The sequence below is a fragment of the Herpailurus yagouaroundi genome, unplaced genomic scaffold, assembly GCF_014898765.1.
Source record: "Herpailurus yagouaroundi ecotype Mexico unplaced genomic scaffold, PumYag 164, whole genome shotgun sequence".
In the NCBI taxonomy this organism is placed as follows: domain Eukaryota; kingdom Metazoa; phylum Chordata; class Mammalia; order Carnivora; family Felidae; genus Herpailurus; species Herpailurus yagouaroundi.
The window spans coordinates 31668182-31687359 of record NW_024412405.1 but is presented as its reverse complement, the minus strand read 5'-3'; the positions used below and the strand labels follow the sequence as shown (position 1 = coordinate 31687359).

Sequence of the window (19178 nt, the reverse complement as noted above, 5' to 3'; positions counted from 1 at the left end):
CAGTGCTCATGGTGTGCTGACAAATGTTTAATAACTGGTTCTTTGAAGGAAAAATAAAAAAGAAAAGGAAAAGAAGAACAAGCCCTCATTTGTGACACTTGCTTATTTCTATGGTGAAAATATTCCCATCATGGCTGATATTAAGCTATCAAGAGGCCACCAATGAATGTGGAGTTAGGAAGAGATGCACAAATAGTATGCAATAGTATAGTATTTCTAGCACATAGGTATAATAGAATGATCCCAAGAGAATAGATAATAGTAAAATTTAGTAAAATAATTAGGAAGTATGTGAGTATTTATTACCTTTCAATTTACTATAACTGATTTAATTATAAGTTTATGTAATTTAATTTTTAATACTGGCCACCTTTAACAATTAGCTTGCAAAATTCCTGAAAATTTAACAATTGGCTCTTGCAAGCAAGTGTGAGCCAGCTCCAACACCCAGCTGCCAATACTCCTCTCTGTCTGGTTAATAGAATTCTTAATCTCATTCTTCAAAATCAAGTCTCTTTTGTGTTTGTTCTACTAGCTCATTTAAAAATACTTTTTCTTCTTTTATTTAAAACTAAGATGATATTCTCTCACTTTTTTATTTCTCAACACCATCTGGTTAACCTAAATAAATCTGATCTATTATATCGAAACTTAGATTATGTTAGGAATAACACAGAATTGATCATTTTGGGGGTTCTCTTTATGTCAGTTGTCTGCAATACAATGGGTAGGTGTGAGTAGAAAACTCATTTCTACTTTTGGGGGGGGGATTGATATTTTTTTCCCATTTTTTTTTTTCTGAGGAGTTTATAAATAGAACTTAGCTCTGTAAAAAGTCTGTCACAAATTTTTGGGAGTTTACATAGGCTTTAAACTGGACCAAAGCAATGTTCAGTTTCCTTAAGGTGACTAATTCAAATTCAGATACAAAAACACTAAACACTTATGTGCCAAATATTGGGCTGATTTATGTATATGTTTCGTTTAATAATTAAATCTGTGAAGTAGGTATATACTTTTCTGGTTGGGGAGCTGAGATGAGTTTTGAGTTCTTCACTTATGTTTTGAGAAGGAAATGTGATTACATGCCTCTCCCCTTCGTGATCAGGATATAGTCATTAATGAAACATTTCCATAGCATTTCTTAGTAGGGAACCTTGACAAGGTAAATAAGGCTGCCCCAAGAGCTCCAAGAAGGGATTTCATTTTCTTTATGAATTGGCTGTACATTTTTGGTTGTAACAATAATCCAGAATGAAATTGTGGGCCACACATTGCTAAAATATGTAAGAACATTTCAAAAGTAAGTAATCAACTAGTATGTTCATCAAACAGAAACTATAACTCAGTTTCAGGAAAAGTTGTGATCAATATTATCATCAAAAATGACATGTGAAGCTAGATACGTATACTGATGGATTTTTTTCAAGTGATTTAAATTCACACTATATGTTAAAAAATCAAAATTTTTATAGTTGGTTATTTTATCTTGGTGGCATATCTTCTCTCTTGAGAGAAAAGATGATAAGCAAACCAACAAAGACTTTAGGTTAAGCATAGCTACAGTGAGTTATTCTAAAGAAAATAATATACTGGCAACTTTATTTGATAGACTTCAAATAAGTGAGAAAATCAACATTATTTACATCACTTGGTTTGTTGTCCTATTAGTTACCTTATCAAGTAGAAGATAAACTGCTCTCTTTTCACAAGTAATAAGAATGCATAATATGAGTCTAGGCATAGATCAGCAAGTTTTGTTTAATTTGTGGCTGTATAAAAATCACCATTTTGGGTGCCTAGGTGCTCAGTTGGTTAAGTGTCTGACTCTTGATTTCGGCTCAGAGCATGACCTCCCGGTTCATGAGTTCGAGCCCTGCATCCAGCTCTGCATTGACCGTGCTGAGCCTATTTGGGATTCTCTGACTCCCTCTCTTCTCTGCCCTTCCTCCACTCGCTCTCTATCTCTCTTCTCAAAATAAATAGAAAAACATTAAAAAATTACCATTTCAGTGGATTTGTTTCATGTCCATTTCATATCCACCATTTTAGTGGATATATTTTTAATGATTAAGTGTCATCTGGGGATAGCAATTTAAAAACTATAGAAGGCAATAGAATATCTGGTTTGCATAATTAGTATTAATTATATTAATTACTACTAATTTTAAGTTTAATATGTGTCAGGTATAATGCTGAGTATATTAGATGCATTATGTTAATTTAATTTGGATTTATATAATCATTGTTTACTATATGTATATATTGATAATTTGTTAAAGCCATGGACCTGCTTAAGGAAAGATGCAAATATATATATATATATATATATATATATATATATATATACACATGAACACAAATGTTTGTATATAATTTTGGGGATCATAGATCCCCTATTCCTGAATTCTCACCTTAAGGATCCCTTAGAATAGTGCTTATAGAATTCAGTTTCAATAACATTGTTTCCAAACTGTAACCTGCTTATTTTTATCAGTATTTGACAGCATAGAACTTCAAGAATACAATTCCAATGACCCTATTAGTAAGTTATATTGTATGAGCAGGAAATTCTTATAACTGGCAAACACAATATTTGCCAAGAGTACCAACTGAAGAATAATTTATATCAGGGCAAAATTGGAAACAATATCCAATATCCAGTAATAGAGTATAGGTTAAACAGATTATGACACAACAAAATGTCATGAAATCATTTGTAAGTAATATGCACATCAATATTTAATGCCTATAGCATATCACTGTGTCAAAAGCAGACTTTAAATAGCATATATATTATGTTTTGAAAAACATATATATACTTCTGAAAAAATCTAGGAAAACTCTTCATTTGTTCTTAAAATATTCAAGTTAGCCTAAGAAAAGAGATCTCATTGATGGGCTGCACAAGAAATTTTAAAGGAAATCTCCTGGGAACCCAGAAGTCCAAGCCATTCATTATATAGCTGATGTCATAAAGTCTGGAGCTAGAGGCAGTTCTGGGTTTAAGAAGACTGGGTGATCAGAGCTCAGAACCTTCCCTCCACTATTCCCCTTGAACTTGACTCAGCCACACTGTGCCTCCCAGCTTCTTTCTGTTCCACTTTCAACTGGCATAGTCATTATATTTGTTCTTTGTAAATTTAATTTGCTCATAGCACAGTGTGGTTTGATTTCAGATCCTATTGCTGTTTTTAGTTTAGATTCTCGAGATGGAGCCTATTGCTTGGCTTATTTTATTAGACTAAATTTGTTTCTGGACAACCTGTTGATTATTTCCTTTAGGGAGACATCTACCTGCAGCTAGGGTGATGGACTGGGGTGGTAAGTTTCATTTGGTAGAAGGGTGTGGAAAGGGTAATTTTATTTAGAATGACCTAGGGATATAGGATATAGGCAGCATAAAGTAATTCTCTTAAGGAAAGATTAGGCACCAGAAAATTAATAGTGGCTATTTCTGGGTAGTAGGATTACAAGGAAAAAAAATACATACATATATATATATATATATATATATATATATAATTTTTGTGTTTCTCTAATTTCTAATTTTAAATAATGATTACATGTGATTTGGAAAATAAGGAAGTAATATCCCTAGAATGTGGTTTGTACTTTTTCCTCTGTAGTTTTGTAGGTTTGGTTTAATTCCATTTGTTAGGGAATTTCCAAATTCTATGATAACATGTTGCTTTAGAAAAGATGAAATGTACTGGTGAAAAAAAAAAGAAAAAGAAAAGAAAAAAAAAGAAAAAGAAAAAAGAAAGAAGATTAAACATGTGTTTGGTATTTTAACCAATCATAGCCAGTACTGGGTACCATTTTGAATTGTTTGGCTTTATGCTGGGGCTGGAGAGATACAGAGATACGTATTCTAAGACAAGGCCTCTGGCTTCAAGTGCCATTCAGTAAATATTAATTGAGTACTATAATGTACAATAGGGATTCAGAGGTGACAAGATACAGTCACTGCCTCCTCAAACAGCTAGCAATCCAGTTAATTATAGGAACAGGAAAAAAATTAATATTGCAAGACAATGTATGTGAAGAGTCCAATGACTGATGTGAGAGTTCAGAGGATTGAGAAATCATTTCAAGTTGGGATGAATAAAAGAGACCTCAAGAGAGATGTGAGACCTCATGAGAAAGAGAGATTTGGTCTTATTGGATGGGGAATGCTTGGGTAAATGAGGGTATGTTAGAGGGCATTATTGGGTTGCCAGAAGAGCTAGCCAAACATGTACAGGTAGGAGGACACAAAGCTTGTTTGGGAGATGTGAGTGTAGTGGACTTGTGTTGTAGACTGGTGGCAGATAAGATTGAGTTAGGCAGAAACAATATTTTACTAAATGCTTTTTATTTTTATTACTATTTATTTATTTTTTTAATGTTTGTTTATTTTTGAGAGAGAGAGACAGAATGTGAGCAGGGGAGGGCAGAGAGAGGTGGAGACACAGAATTCGAAGTAGGCTCCAGGCTCTGAGCTATCATTATGGAGCCTGATGTGGGACTTGAACTCATGAACGATGAGATCATGACCTGAGCCAAAGTCAGATTCTTAACCGACTGAGCCACCCAGGCACCCCTACTAAATGCTTTTTAAATGTGCTTTCATAAAATGCTTTGGAGCTAGTTTGTGGTTTTGTTTTGAACTTTCAAGTGCATTAACTATGTAGACTACTTCAGAGCTTACTAGCTAGCCTATGTTTGATAAGGGGATAGTATATCTGTTGTCCTGCACCTGCCTCTCAGCCATCTCTCACCTGGAATCCTTAGTCTTAGAATCCGTTGTAATTAATGAGAGTCCAAAGGCCTTCTTAATAGAACACTGGCATTAGTATGTTGTCCTGGTATTCTGATCTAGAAATCATGTTGTTATAAATGCTTGCTTGGACTTTCACTCCATTTTAGGCTCTGAATCTACTTTTGCCTTTCCTAGCTATTTCCCTAACTGTTAACACTCTTTTCATCCTGCTGGATATCCTGATTCAGGTTGCAGGCCTTGACGTTGGGTGTTTTACCATGATACTGATTTTTTATTCCTAATTCCAAAATCTTTGTTCCAAATCCTAGTTTATCGTACTCAGTTATGAGAGCACAAGCAGGGGAGAGGAGCAGAGGGAGAGAGAGAGAATCTTAAGCAGACTCTATGCTCAGTACAGAGCTCAGTGTGAAGCTCAATTCCATGACCCTGGGATCATGATCTGAGCTAAAATCAAGAGTTGGACGTTCAACCGACTAAGCCACCCAGGCACCCCTTAAAATAAATATTTTTAAAACAGCATATTAGGATTGTGTTTACACAACACTAAGTTATTCTGAGAAGATGGTCACTGGGTATGAGTGTGATAGTACAGAGAGAACACTGGTCCATTAATAAATTGAATGTCTTGGTCCATTTCCACCTTTCCAGCTGTAGGTACAGAGGATCTTTTCTGTAGCAGGCTCCTCTCCTGACCAGTCTCTGAATGCATCCTGTCCAAGGCCCCGGTATACCACTGGGCTCAAACATAGCTGATAGTAGGGCCTGGTATGAGTCTAAATCGAGTAGCAAGCCCCTATGAAGCACCCCTTCAACCATCATCCTGACTCCCAAACCCCTTATTGTGCTTGCCCATGGCTTATGACAAAGTCTGTGCCAGGATTTCCTTTTCTGTATTGTAATTTCACCCACAGGATGGATGTTATGCTTCTAACTCAGCCCTTTTGTCTAGGGCCCCACATTCTTTTTAAACCTTGTCAACCCCATTCCTGGGTATTCTCTCTAGAACCCTGTTAACAGTAAAGGGATGACTTGGAACCACGAAACTTGTCCCAAGGTGGGCTACCTGAATATCTATATCAGATTGACCTGATTAATTTTTTCAATTGTCTTTGAACTGTTTGAGGTGTTACTGCCTGCTCAATTCTGAGGAGCATTTAATGAAATATGCATAAGAACACATCTAATAAATATAGTAACTATTTATTAAATCCTTAATATGTGGCAGAACTAGTAAGGTAAGTGTTTAAGGAGTTAGATATGCATTTCCTTCTTTTGGCATGTAATGCAGGAGTTGTTCTCAATCCAAAAGAATATGAGGCTTAACTGACTCACAATGTATGTCTACAAACTCTGTTTTTCTGAAAAGTGGTTTTTAAATATCTGATGGTTGTATCTTTAAACCTTACAGTGAATATTACATTTTCAAAGGAGTACTGACTTTTTCTATGAATCGTATTGGACCATGGGACCACCTAGATCATACTATTCTAGAAAATATTTGATGCTTCATATAATTCACCCTTTATGTTTACTGAACACCTGCTATTTACAAGGCTGTGCATTATAAAGGATATCAAAAGGAGTATTGAACATGTGAGGGATATAAAAATGAGTAAAGCATAGTCCTGGCCTTTGCGTGGAGGGATTATGACAATTACATGTAGACATGAGCACAAAGCAGGATAGCCAACACAGTCCTAAAAGGACCAGAAAAACAATTTTAATAACAATGGCATGATTTTAGTCCTTGGCTAAGATAAAGAATAATTATATACTCAAGATGCAAATTATGCCTGGCTTAATTATCTCTATCAATTTGAAGAAGCAGATGCTCAGATGTGCAGACAGATACTAATAACTCACTTGGGAGTACTTAATCTGTATCTTTTCATGGGTGTGGAAGAGATGTTCACTGATTTTGACTGATGTTACATTCTTTAAGAACAGTATGGCAGACATTTCCTCAAACTGTATTCTACTGTGTATGACCTTTGCCTGTACATTCTTCAGTAGCTAAAATGGCAGCCTAGTCCAGTGACAAAATCTACGTCTTCATGTCAAGCTAATTTAAGGAACGTTTTATCACTTAACTTCACAGTGTGAAGGACATTAATAATTCAGTGGTTTGTATACATTTCCATTCATTCTCCTTGTGAAGATGTTTATGCTGCATAACAATGGTGCAGGGATAGAGGAGTTGGAAAACCTCTTTGTCACCCTATCCCATGCCTCCACTCCTCCTAGAATATCTGGCTTCAGCAACAGTGGAATGAACGGTCAGTGGAGCTGAAGAAGTGGTAGTGTTTGTTAGTACTTTGTGCCTTCTGTTGCTCCTCATTGATGATATCCTTCATGCTAGCCCTGTCTGGGTTATTAAGTACTATGTTTTTTAAAAGTCTCTTTTCTATAATTTGGTGCTAATAAGAATAGACTTAGTATAAAAACATTTTCTTCTGTATTGAAACAAAGATTTTTAAAAATGCAGACTCTGAGGGAAGATTCCAGAGACTTGGTCTCTTGAGAACTACCCATCTGTGAAAAAATTCTATTTCTGTTGAACTAGAGACTTGGCAATGGCAAAATGGACTGCCACTGTGAGCCATTTATTCTGTCTCACTGGACAGAATAAATTGTTTCCTAATTGAAGCTATGTCATGACATGAACTGTAAAATGTAGTAGCAATAATTTACTCTCAGTTTAAAGAAATGTCAGAAAATTGTCTGCTCTTTAAAAAAACATTTTTTTGACCAGATTCTGAAATAAAACTGAAAAAAAGGAATATTCTGCAATACTATTTTACACTTACACTTTAACTTAAACTGCATATTTTGCAATATTTTGAGAGAACTAATTAAAAAGCATTTTGTATATGTGTAATTTTGAATAGTGTCATTTTTTATAAGTAACTCAGAATTTTTTTAAATGTTTATTTATTTTTGAGAGAGAGAGAGAGAGAGAGAGGAGGAGAGGCAGATAAAGGGGGACAGAAAATCTGAAGTGGGTTCCGTGCTGACAGCAGCAAGTGAGCTTGATGTGGGGCTTGAGCTCACGAACTGCAAGATCATGGCCTGAGCTGAAGCTGGCCACTCAACTGATTGAGCCACCCTGGTGCCCCATAATTCAGAGTTTCTTGAGCATAATTATGCTTACCGTTTCATGCCCTACGGACATAGACATTTGCTACCTTTGGATGAGGTCTGTAAGGCAGGAAACTTGCCTACAGACATTAAATATACATATATATATGTGTGTATATGTGTATATATATATGTATACGTGTGTGTGTATATATATGTGTGTATATGTATATATATATGTATACATGTGTGTATATATATATGTGTACGTGTGTGTGTATATATATAAATATATATATACATATAATTGGCAGCATATATACACACACTCACTATTTCTATATTAAAAGCATCCACTAACACACCTGGGAATTTACTATAATAACAATTGTGAAATTTCAGAAATGATAGGTAAAAGGATTATTTCAAATGATGTTAAAGTACTTGGCAATCTAGTGAGATATCTATACCATACCTGGCACAAAAGTAAATTCCAAGTAGATTAAAGATCTAGACATTAAAAAAAGAAACCCACAACGAAATGCTGGAATAAAAGGAATGAAACAGGCTTATAATTGTAGGATGAGGAAGGACTTTCTCAGCATGATATTAAGCCTACAAATTGCAGAAAAAAGGCAATATAAAAGGTAAAAAAATACCCTTTTATTTGAAAGGATAAAAATAAAGTTAAAAGACAAATGAGAGACTAGGAGAAAAATATATGCAACATATGTAAAGACAAAAGATTAATGTCCAGAATATTTTACTAATATTCTACTAATAAATAGAAAAAGAAAAAGACAACTAGCTAAATAGAAAATTGACAAAGATTACAAACAGGAAATTAATGAAAGAGGGAATATAAATGTCCAATAAACTCATGGAAAAATGATCCATTTCAGTAATTATTAAACAAATAAAAATTAAACAATAACTAGCTATATTAGCCCAATTGATGGGCAACATCTCAAAGATTCATAACATCCACCCTTGGTAAGAAAAAATTGCCACTCTTGTACCAAGAGTGGTGAATGTGGGTATAGCTTTTTGTAAGGCAAACTGATATTATTTTTCAAAATAAAAATGTGTGACCTTTGACCCATCAATTTCATGAGGAATTCCACTGGTAGGGGTCTAGTCCAGAGAAATACTTAATTATATATATATAAATATGTATGTCCAAGTATGCTTATTGCAGTATTGTTTACTAACCAAAAACTGGGGGAGAACTGTCAATCAATAGGAAAATGGGTGAACCAACTGCAGAATATTCATGAAAGGAAATTTATATAGCAGCTAAAAAGAGAATAGTAGATTCATATGTACTGACTTGGAAAAGTACTTATTACAAGTAAAATAAAAAGCACATTGCAAAACCATATTCATAGCCTGGCTCTATATTCATTTGGGGAGAAAAACCAATAATAATATATGTCCCTACAATCATAAGATGAAGCCTGGAAGAATATAAAATGATCTCTTCATGGTGGCTATGGAGTTGGGAGCTGAAGAGACAGGAGAGAAGGAAAGGAGTGGTCTCACTTGTTATTTCATATCCGTTAAAAAATAAAAGTGAGGGGCGCCTGGGTGGCGCAGTCGGTTAAGCGTCCGACTTCAGCCAGGTCACGATCTCGCGGTCCGTGAGTTCGAGCCCCGCGTCGGGCTCTGGGCTGATGGCTCAGAGCCTGGAGCCTGTTTCCGATTCTGTGTCTCCCTCTCTCTCTGCCCCTCGCCCGTTCATGCTCTGTCTCTCTCTGTCCCAAAAATAAATAAACGTTGAAAAAAATTAAAAAAAAAAATAAATAAAATAAAAGTGAGATTATGAGTGAGATTTGGCTTTTTGGCTTTTTTATATTTAACATCTTTTCTATTATAGATATGTATTGCTTTTGTATTAAAAGAATAAATGTAACCTTGAAAAACTAATTCCTGAAGGATGAGTTGAAAAGATGAGAGACTGGAGACAGGAAGATCACTTAGGAGGCTTTAAATGACCGTGGGAAGGATGGTGCATACATGGCCTAGGCAGGAACAAAGAGATTGAGGAGTGGCTGACAGGGACTCTGACAAGTGGAGACAACTAATGTGAGGCTGTGCTCCCAACCCAGTACACAGCTCTTTCCCAGAGTCTTCCCAAAGGCCCCGTGAAAAGTACCATTATCACATCACACAAGCCCTAGCAGACAACAAAACTCAGGTTGTCTGGTTCCTATGCAGGCAACCGTTTCAGTTCTGATTCCACAGTTAATGTGTTTCCACATGAGACCAGATGAAAGCAGCAGCATCTTTGCCAAGGGCCCCTTGGGCTATTCTCTGCAGTTCAGCAACCTGAAGGTTATAGCACCATTACATCAGCCTCCTCCTTGGGGACTGGCAAGCAGCTCTCAGGCTGTCTCCACGGAAGCCAGCTTTCCTTCCTCTACTGTGCTTGATCCTGATCATTGCATGTAGTCTGCTTAGCCTGTACTAAAATCTTTTGCTTCCTGTTTACCAAGTCATGCTCATACCTGCAGTCTGCTCTGAATACAGCATTGTCATTGCCCTAAACAGTCATTGTGATCATTGCACATCTCACCTTTGAGCTCCTTTAGGCCTATGAGCTTACCCTTCAACATGCGTAACGCAGTGCTCAACACAGAATAAGCAATGTCACATGATGGAAACTGATTTCACACGGGCACCTCTCTGAAGGGCCTGCTCACTTTTTGCTTGTTTACTAAGAAACAGATGTTGAAACATCTGCTTAAATATTGTGAAATCTTTTCACAGATTGGACATTTAGTTCCTGCAGCATAACTGGGAAAGATCATGTTTACCAAACTGGAGGTGAATTGTATATTGAAAGGGGAATTTGGTAGAATAGCTTGTGTAACATTTCAATGAGAGCAAGTGTTATATTAACATAAGCTTTCATGTGTTTAATAGGAAACAGCTTTGGTTGTTTCTAGCTTTAAATCTCATTAGTATATTATTACCTTGAATCTTTATTCATTTTATGGATATATTATATAGAATTGCTACACATAGAAATTTTATGGAAAACAATTTTGAACAAAGTTTAAAAGGTACCTGAGAGCTGAATTGGTACGTTAGAGAAGATACATAGAAAACTTTGTCCCTTTTTTCTTCTCCAGCAAAGCATTGTAAACCTTTCTAATTTTAAAATTATTGCGTGTTCACATAATATCTCCAAGGAGCTGCATATTAGCCTATGAACATGCAGCTGCAACAATCCTATTTTGCTTCTGTACTGCAAGAGAAGAACATTTGTTTTAAACAATTAAGATAATCCAGTTACCTCACAGACCCAGTGCCTTATTTTGAGTTTGAGTGATTTCTGTCTGATGTCACATAGAGGAAAATATAATTTTGCTTGTCTTTTAGCAGCAGATAATTTGTAGATTTTGCAGCTTAGTGGCTTGTCTTTAGAGGGAATTTTGAAATTGCACCTTGTGACTTGTACCATTTTGCATAATGAGATGATTGATACGATGTACTGGTAGCTTTTTCAAGCAAAAGCATGTGACTGGTTGAAAGTGGAAAATTCAGTTTGTTGTTTACCCTCCCTGATCTCTATCACTGGTTTCAACAGAAGTGTCGAGTTGCTTAGACATCATGTAGAATAGTTCAAGAATGAAGAAATTACTTCTAATTAAATCTCTCTGTTACCTTGCTGGGCTCAATTTTCTCCAGTTACCACACACACACACACACACACACACACACACACACCCCACTGAAATAATAAAATAGAAGCATTTTCATCCGTTTTAGAGAAAAATAAAAAGTAATCAGAGTATTATTAGAAATTTCTCTTTTTTAAGTATTGTGCTGTGTTGAGAGTGATGCTTAACTGGTAGCTTTGGGGTGACCTCCACAATGACAATGCTTTATTGCTCCTCTATACAGATGTCTAGTGACTTTGAGCCCTAGTCCAGCTCTTTAGCACTCATAGAGGAAATTCACTATTTTTATTTAATTTAGAAGCCTATTGATCTGCCCTTAGTTGGAAGCATAGACTAGCCATATTCAAGTTGCCTACCAAAGTTTTAACCTTGAACACCCTGCTACTCAATCATTTTCAAAACCTTCATTTAGAGGAACAAAATTAATAAATGTGAATATCTAATATTTAAAACCAAATCTAAAGGAATATTATTCCCGTATATATGAGTATCTAATATTCATAGGTATGTGATTGCTTGAAGGAGATGCCATTTATCTCTCAGATATTATAAGCCTAACCACTGGGGCAAGCCAGGCCATGAGAGAGCTATATTGCATAGTTTTGACTACTCCACACTTGGGTATTAGGACATCAGCCTACCCTTTGAGACCTAATGCATCTTAGTGTTTGGGCAGCTTAGACCTTATAAGTCTTGCATCCAGTAGCTTCCCTGAAGCAGATTCTAAGGAACTATGTTCAGGACTGATTGCCTATGTTCTTTTGCTGGATGTTCTCTAGCTTCTCTTGTAACTAGCATGCCAGGTCTAATGGACACCTGCCCATTAGTAACTATGCCAGACTTGTCCTTCAGGTCAGTGATGAGATGAAGCGTAACAAGTTAGAAAAATAAATAAATAAAGGAACCAGGAAGGACATTTTCTGATTTTGAGCTTAGTAGAGAATGTGGTTTTTCCTGAAAAACTGCATGCCTTGTAATATACCTTAAGGGAAATTACCCAGTATCTGATTTGGAGAGGGAGAAAAAAGTAAATGTTGATGGTCTATTGTGTCTTTGATAAAAATAATCTACTAATTGCTTAAACTTTGCTTTTGTTTTGTTTTATCTCTAAAACTATTATCTTCATAGGTGAAACTCTGTTTAGTGGTCAGGGGACTTTTTGTTTTTGAAAGCCTTTTGGTACCATCCATGACCAAGTTGGTTTTATTTTAGACTTTTTTTTTTTTTTTTTAGTGAAACTAAAGTGAAACTTTCCCTCTCCCTAATCCCCAGTAACTCAGTTCATTAACTATTAAATCTAATGAAAGTCATTCACAGTTGGTAGCAGAAAACTGTAGATGTTCTACTCATTTACTGGCTTTTTATAATCAAAGAGACTGAAGCATGTTGTTTCCAGTTGTGTATGCAAAAGGTAAATGGTGATGTTTTTGCTTTGTTTGAACAGAGTGGTTCCTTCAGTTCCTTTTCTAAACCTTTCTGTGAGAACAAGTTAGTTCTTCTGGGAATAAAGAATTGCCTGCAGCCATATGCACTCATCTGTTCTCTACAAATGTGTTTGGTCTTTTTCACACCCAACTTGTGGGTGCTAGGGGTACCCAGTGGGAGTGGACAGGTCAGGCAGGCCTCAGGTAAGAAAGAATTTATAATTAAATGTGTAATTATAATAAAGCTATTACAAAAAGTGTTTTTTTTTTTTTTTTTTTTTTTTTTTAAAAAAAATCTTCTCTGTCCTTGCTAATGGAACACAGTCTTCTGCTGGCTCTACTCTGAATTGCTCCTTTATAAGTGTTTTTTCTTGGTCTTTGTCACACATTGTCAAAATAGCTTGTTTGTGTGCTGTTTGCATCATAGCTGTAAGATCACATTCCTATGTAGTTCTTGAATTCTTTTGTCAAGAATGTCAACTAACAAGCATTCCTCCATTTTTGCTTTCTTATCTCTCTTATATTTCAACAACTCCTACTAGGAAAATACACCTGAATTCACAGAGCCCCTATTATACAGGCAGCGTCCTGGGTTTGTTGGATTGGGATAGAATGGAAATGCTCTTTTCTTTTTAATTTAATTTTAATTTCATTTTTCTTGTCCTTCAATATGTATCTCTTGTGGCCATTTCATCTCTAGGTTTTATGGGACCAATATGTGAATGCTAATATTGAATTCTTTTCTAGTATTTTATTTTGACTAAAAATTGTAAAGCTCGTATGCAATTCACCATAATGGAGTTTTATCACGTGGTTAACGTAGCAGGTTTAGACAGAAGGCTTAAGCAGTGGAAACCTGAGTAGGGTAAACAGGCCCACAGTGACCAGTGGGCTGAATGCAAACAGGCTCTTTAGGCAACCCACCTCAAAATATCCATAAGCTCTAGCTGACCAATGGGCTACTTATAACTGGTCGCAGTTACCAAAAAAGGAAAATTCCATATGTTCTCATGCATCGTCACTTCCCCCCCTTAACTATGTGTGATTTGCCTATTGTTACACAGGTGGTATTGAATTAAAATTGGGAAAAGTACTCCTATTTGCTACTCTATCCAATCATATAGAATATTGAATTTGTCTATTTACTCCTATAATGATAGTGACTGTTTAAAAGATGTCTGCTGGCATTTGATGTAAATGTTATATTTTGAGGGTTTCAAAACTATTCAGATGCCTTTGTAAGTTGTTAATATTTTTAAGGCATGACAAAAATGCATGTGTGTCTATGTATGTGTATGTATGAAACATGGCATAATTAAAAAATTTTTTTTATATTTAGTTTTGAGAGAGAGAGAGAGAGCATGAGCAGGGGAGGGGCAGAGAGAGACAGAGACAGAGGATCCAAAGTAGGCTCTATCAAAGAGCCCAATGCGGGGCTCAAACCCACAAACTGCAAAATCAAGACCTGAGCTGAAGTTGGTGGCTTAACCGACTGAGCCACCCAGGGGCCCCAGCATAATTTTAATAGGTTTAACATTTCCGGAATCATAAATATATAAGATCAGCTACTAGAAGCTACTAATGTATATACTTAAATAACTATTGCCAAGGTCACACACTGTATTAGTTTGCTGGGGCTGTCATAACAAGACTAGGGAGCTTAAACAACACAAATTTATTTTTCTAATAATTCTGAAGGCTTCAAGTCTGAGATCAAGTTATTGACAGAGTAAGTTTCTTCTCTGGCCTATTGTCTTGACTTGTAGATGGCCACTATCTCCCTGGGTCTTCACATGGCCCTTCCTCTGTGCATGTCTATGACCTAATCTCCTCCTCTTCTTTTTTAGTTTTTAATTTTTAAAAAATTCTAGTATAGAATTAATGAACAGTGTTATATTAGTTTCAGGTATACAATATAGTGATCCAACAATTCTGTACATTACTCAGTGCTCATCACGATAAGTGTACTCTTAATTCCCATCACCTATTTTACCCATTGCCCCATCCACCTCCCCTCTGGGAATCATCAGTTTGTTCTCTGTAATTAAGAGTATTTGTTTGTTTGTTTATGTCCTTTTTCTTTGTTCATTTGTTTTGTTTTTTAAATTCCACATATGAATGAAATCATATGGTATTTATTTTTCTCTGACTGACTTATTTTGTTTAGTGTTATATCCTCTAGATCCATCCATATTGTTGCAAATGGCAAGATTTCATTCTTTTTTATGGGCAAGTAATATTCCATTCATATATACATATCTTATATCTTCTTCATCCATTTATTTATCAATGGATGCTTGGATTGCTTCCATATCTTGGCTATTATAAATAATGCTGCAATAAGCATAGGCATGCATATATCCTTTCAAATTAGTGTTTTTGTATTTTTTGACTAAACAGCCAGTGAAGGAATTACTAGATCATATGGTAATTCTATTTTTCATTTTTTGAGGAAACTCCCTACTGTTTTTCACAGTGGCCAAACCAGTTTGCATTCCTATGAACAGTGCACAAAGGTTCCTTTGCCCACACTTGTTGTTTCCTGTATTTTTTATTTTAGCCATTCTGACAGGTATGAGGTGATATCCCATTGTGGTTTTGATTTGCATTTTCCTGATGATTAATGATGCTGAACATCTTTGCTGTGTCTCTGGCTATCTGGATGTCTTCTGCCCATTTTTAACTGGATTATTTGGTATTTTTGATATTGAGTTGTATCAATGCAGAAGCTTTTTATTTTGATGTAGTCCCAATAATTTATTTTTTCTTTTGTTTCCCTTGCTTCAGGAGACATATCTAGAAAAATGTTGTTATAGCCAATGTCAGAGAAATTACTGTCTGTGCTCTCTTCTAGGATTTTTATAGTTTCAGATCTCACATTTAGGTATTTAATCCATTTTGAGTTTTATTTCTGTAAGTGGTCTAGTTTCATTGTTCAGAATGTAGTTGTCCGGTTTTCCTAACACCATTTTTTTGAAGAGTCTATGTTTTTCCCCATTGCATATTCTTGCCTTCTTTGTTGAAGATTAGTTGAGCATATAATTGTGGGTTTGTTTCTGAGTTCTCTATTGTGTTCCATTGATCTATAGGTCTATTTTTGTGCCAGTACCATACTGCTTTGATTACTACAGCTTTGTAGTATAGTTTGATATCAGGAATTTTGATACCTCCAGTTTTGTTCTTCTTTTTCTTTTTTAAGTTTATTTATTTCCTTTGAGAGAGAGAGTATGTGTGTGAAAGAGCAAGCTGGGGAGGGACAGAGAGAGAATCCCAAGCAGGCTCTGCACTGATAGCAGGAGCCCGATGTGAGGCTTAAACTCATGAACTGAGAAATCATGACCTGAGCCAAAATCAGGAGTTGGACGCTTAACCAACTGAGCCATCCAGGAGCCCTGTTCTTTTTCAAGATTGCTTTGGCTATCCAGGGTCTTTTGTGGTTCCATATAAATTTTAGGATTATTTGTTCTAGTTCTGTGAAAAATGCTTTTGATATTTTGATAAGGATTGCATTAAATCTGTAGGTTGCTTTGGGTAGTATGGGCATTTTAACAATATCGATTTTCCCAATCCATGAATATGGAATATCTTTCCATTTGTTTGTGTCATGTTTCATCAATGTTTTTATAGTTTTCAGAGTACAGGTCTTTCATCTCCTTGGTTAAGTTATTCCTAGGTTTGGTGCAATTGTAAATGGGATTATTTTCTCAATTTCTCTTTCTGTTGCTTCATTATTAGGATATAAAAATGCAACAGATTTCTGCACATTGATTTTGTATCCTGTGGCTTTACTGAATTCATTTATCAGTTCTAGTAGATTTTTGGTGGAGTCATTAGGGTTTTCTATATATAGTATCATGTCATATGCAAATAGTGAAAACTTTACTTCTTCCTTACCAATTTGGATGCCTTTAATTTCCTTTGTTGTCTGATTGCTGTGGCTAGGACTTCCAGTACCATGTTGAATAAAAGTGGTGATAATGGACATCCTTGTCTTGTTCCTGACCTTAGGGGGAAAAGCTCTCAGTTTTTCACCATTGAGATGATGTTTTTTTGTGGGTTTTTCATGTATAGCCTTTATTATGTGGAGGTTCCCTTTAAATCTATTTTGTTGAGGTTTTTTATCATGAGTGGATCTTGTACTTCGTCAAATGCCTTTTCGTCATCTATTGAAATGATCATATGGCTTTTTATCCATTCTCTTGTTGATATGATGTATCACATTGATTGATTTTCAAATACTGAATCACCTTTGCATGCCAAAAATAAATCCCACTTGATCGTGGTAAATGATTTTTTTAATGTGTTGTTGGATATGGTGTGCTAATATTTGTTGAGGATTTTTACATCTATGTTCATCAGAGATATCAACCTATAGTTCTCTTTTTTCATAGTGTCTTTAATTCTTTTTTAATGTCTTATTTTTTATTTTTGAGAGAGACAGAATGTGAATGGGGCAGGGACAGAGAGAGGGGGTGACACAGAATGCTCTGAGCTGTCAGCACAGAGCCCAATGTGGGGCTCAAACTCACGAACTGTGAGATCATGACCAGGGCCGAAGTCAGAGGCTTAACTAACTGAGCCACCCAGGCACCCCTGTAGTGTCTTTATCTGGTTTTGGTATCAGGATAATGCTGGCATCATAGAATGAATTTGGAAGCTTTCCTTCTACCTCTTCTATTTTTTGGAACAGTTTGAGAAGATTGTATATTAGCTGTTCTTTAAATATTCAGTGGAATTCATCTGTGAAGGCATCTAGTCCTGGAGTTTTGTTTGTTAGGAGTTTTTTGATTACTGACTCAACTTCATTGCTTGTAATCAGGTCTGTTCAAATTGTCTATTTCTTTCTTATTCAGATTTGGGAGGTCGTATGTTCCCAGAAATTTATCCATTTCTTCTAGGTTGTTTGGTTTGTTGGCCTATAATTTTCATAATATTCTCTTATAAATCTTTGTATTTCTGTGGTGTTGTTATTTGTCCTCTTTCATTTCTGATTTTTGTTTATTTGAGTCCTTTCTCTCTGTTTTGTTTTTGTTTTTGTTTTTTTCTTTGGAGCTAATGGTGTATCAATTTTGTTGATCTTTTTAAAGAACCAGCTCCTGGTTTTATTGTTCTGTTCCATTGCATTTTTACTTTCTATTTCATTCTACCCTAATCTTTATTATTTCCTTCCTTCTGCTGTCTTTGGGTTTTGTTTGTCTTTCTTTTTCTAGCTCCTTTAGGTGTAGGGTTAGGTTGTTTATTTCAGATTTTTCTTGCTTCTTGAGGTAGACCTGTATTGCTATAAACTTTCATCCTAGAACAGCTTTTGCTGCATACCAGAGATTTTGGACCACTGCATTTTCGTTTTCATTTGTCTCCATATCTTTTTTGATTTTCTCTCTGATTTCTTGGTTTACCTGTTCATTATTTAGTAGCATGTTATTTAACCTCCATGTATTTGTATTTGTATTTGTATTTGTGTTCTTTCCAGATTTCTTTTCATGTGGTTGATTTCTAGTTTCATACCTTGTAGTAGGATTCATGATATGATTTTAATCTTTAAAAACAATTTGTTTAATGTTTGTTTGTTTTTTAAAAAAGAGTGAGAGAGAGAACGAGTGAGCATAAGCAGGGGAGAGGCAGAGGGAGAGGGAGATACAGAATCTGAAGCAGGCTCCAAGCTCTGAGCTGTCAGCACAGAGCCTGACGTGGGACTTGAACTCACAAATCATGAGATCATGACCTGAGTGGAAGTTGGATGCTTAACCAACTGAGCCATCCAGGCTGAGCTATACATACATATATATATATGTACACACACACACACACACACACACACACACACACCACATCTTCTTTATCCATTTATCTGTTGATGGACATTTGTGTTCTTTCCATACTTTGGCTGTTGTTGATAGCACTGCTATAAACATTGGGGAGCATGTGCCTTTTCAAAATAACACACTTGTATCCTTTGGGTAAATACCTATGGTGTAATTGCTGGGTTGTAGGGTAGTTCTATTTTTATTTTTTTATTATTTTTATTTATTTTTTAAATTTTATTTTTTTTTAAATTTACATCCAAATTAGCATATAGTGAAACAATGATTTCAGGAGTAAATTCCTTAATGCCCCTTACCCATTTAGCCCATCCCCCCTCCCACAACCCCTCCAGCAACCCTCACTTTGTTCTCCATATTTATGAGTCTCTTCTGTTTTGTCCCCCTCCCTGTTTTTATATTATTT

The 19178-nt window shown here is 35.7% G+C and overlaps 1 protein-coding gene across 4 annotated transcripts in view; it reads left to right on the top strand.

Annotated features, from left to right (window-relative positions):
* The window catches only part of SCEL (sciellin), a 322196-nt gene that overhangs the window by 94417 nt on the left and 208601 nt on the right, over nucleotides 1-19178 (top strand). Inside the window, exon 1 of one of the 4 annotated variants that reach the window (XM_040487300.1) lies at nucleotides 12820-12940. The exons of 1 other annotated variant lie outside the window; for it this stretch is intronic. The gene's annotated coding sequence lies outside the window, so the exon portion shown is untranslated. Of the gene's footprint in view, nucleotides 1-12819; nucleotides 12941-13045; nucleotides 13158-19178 lie in introns of those variants that run through there. 2 more of the 4 variants (XM_040487303.1, XM_040487301.1) reach the window with 2 other exon arrangements.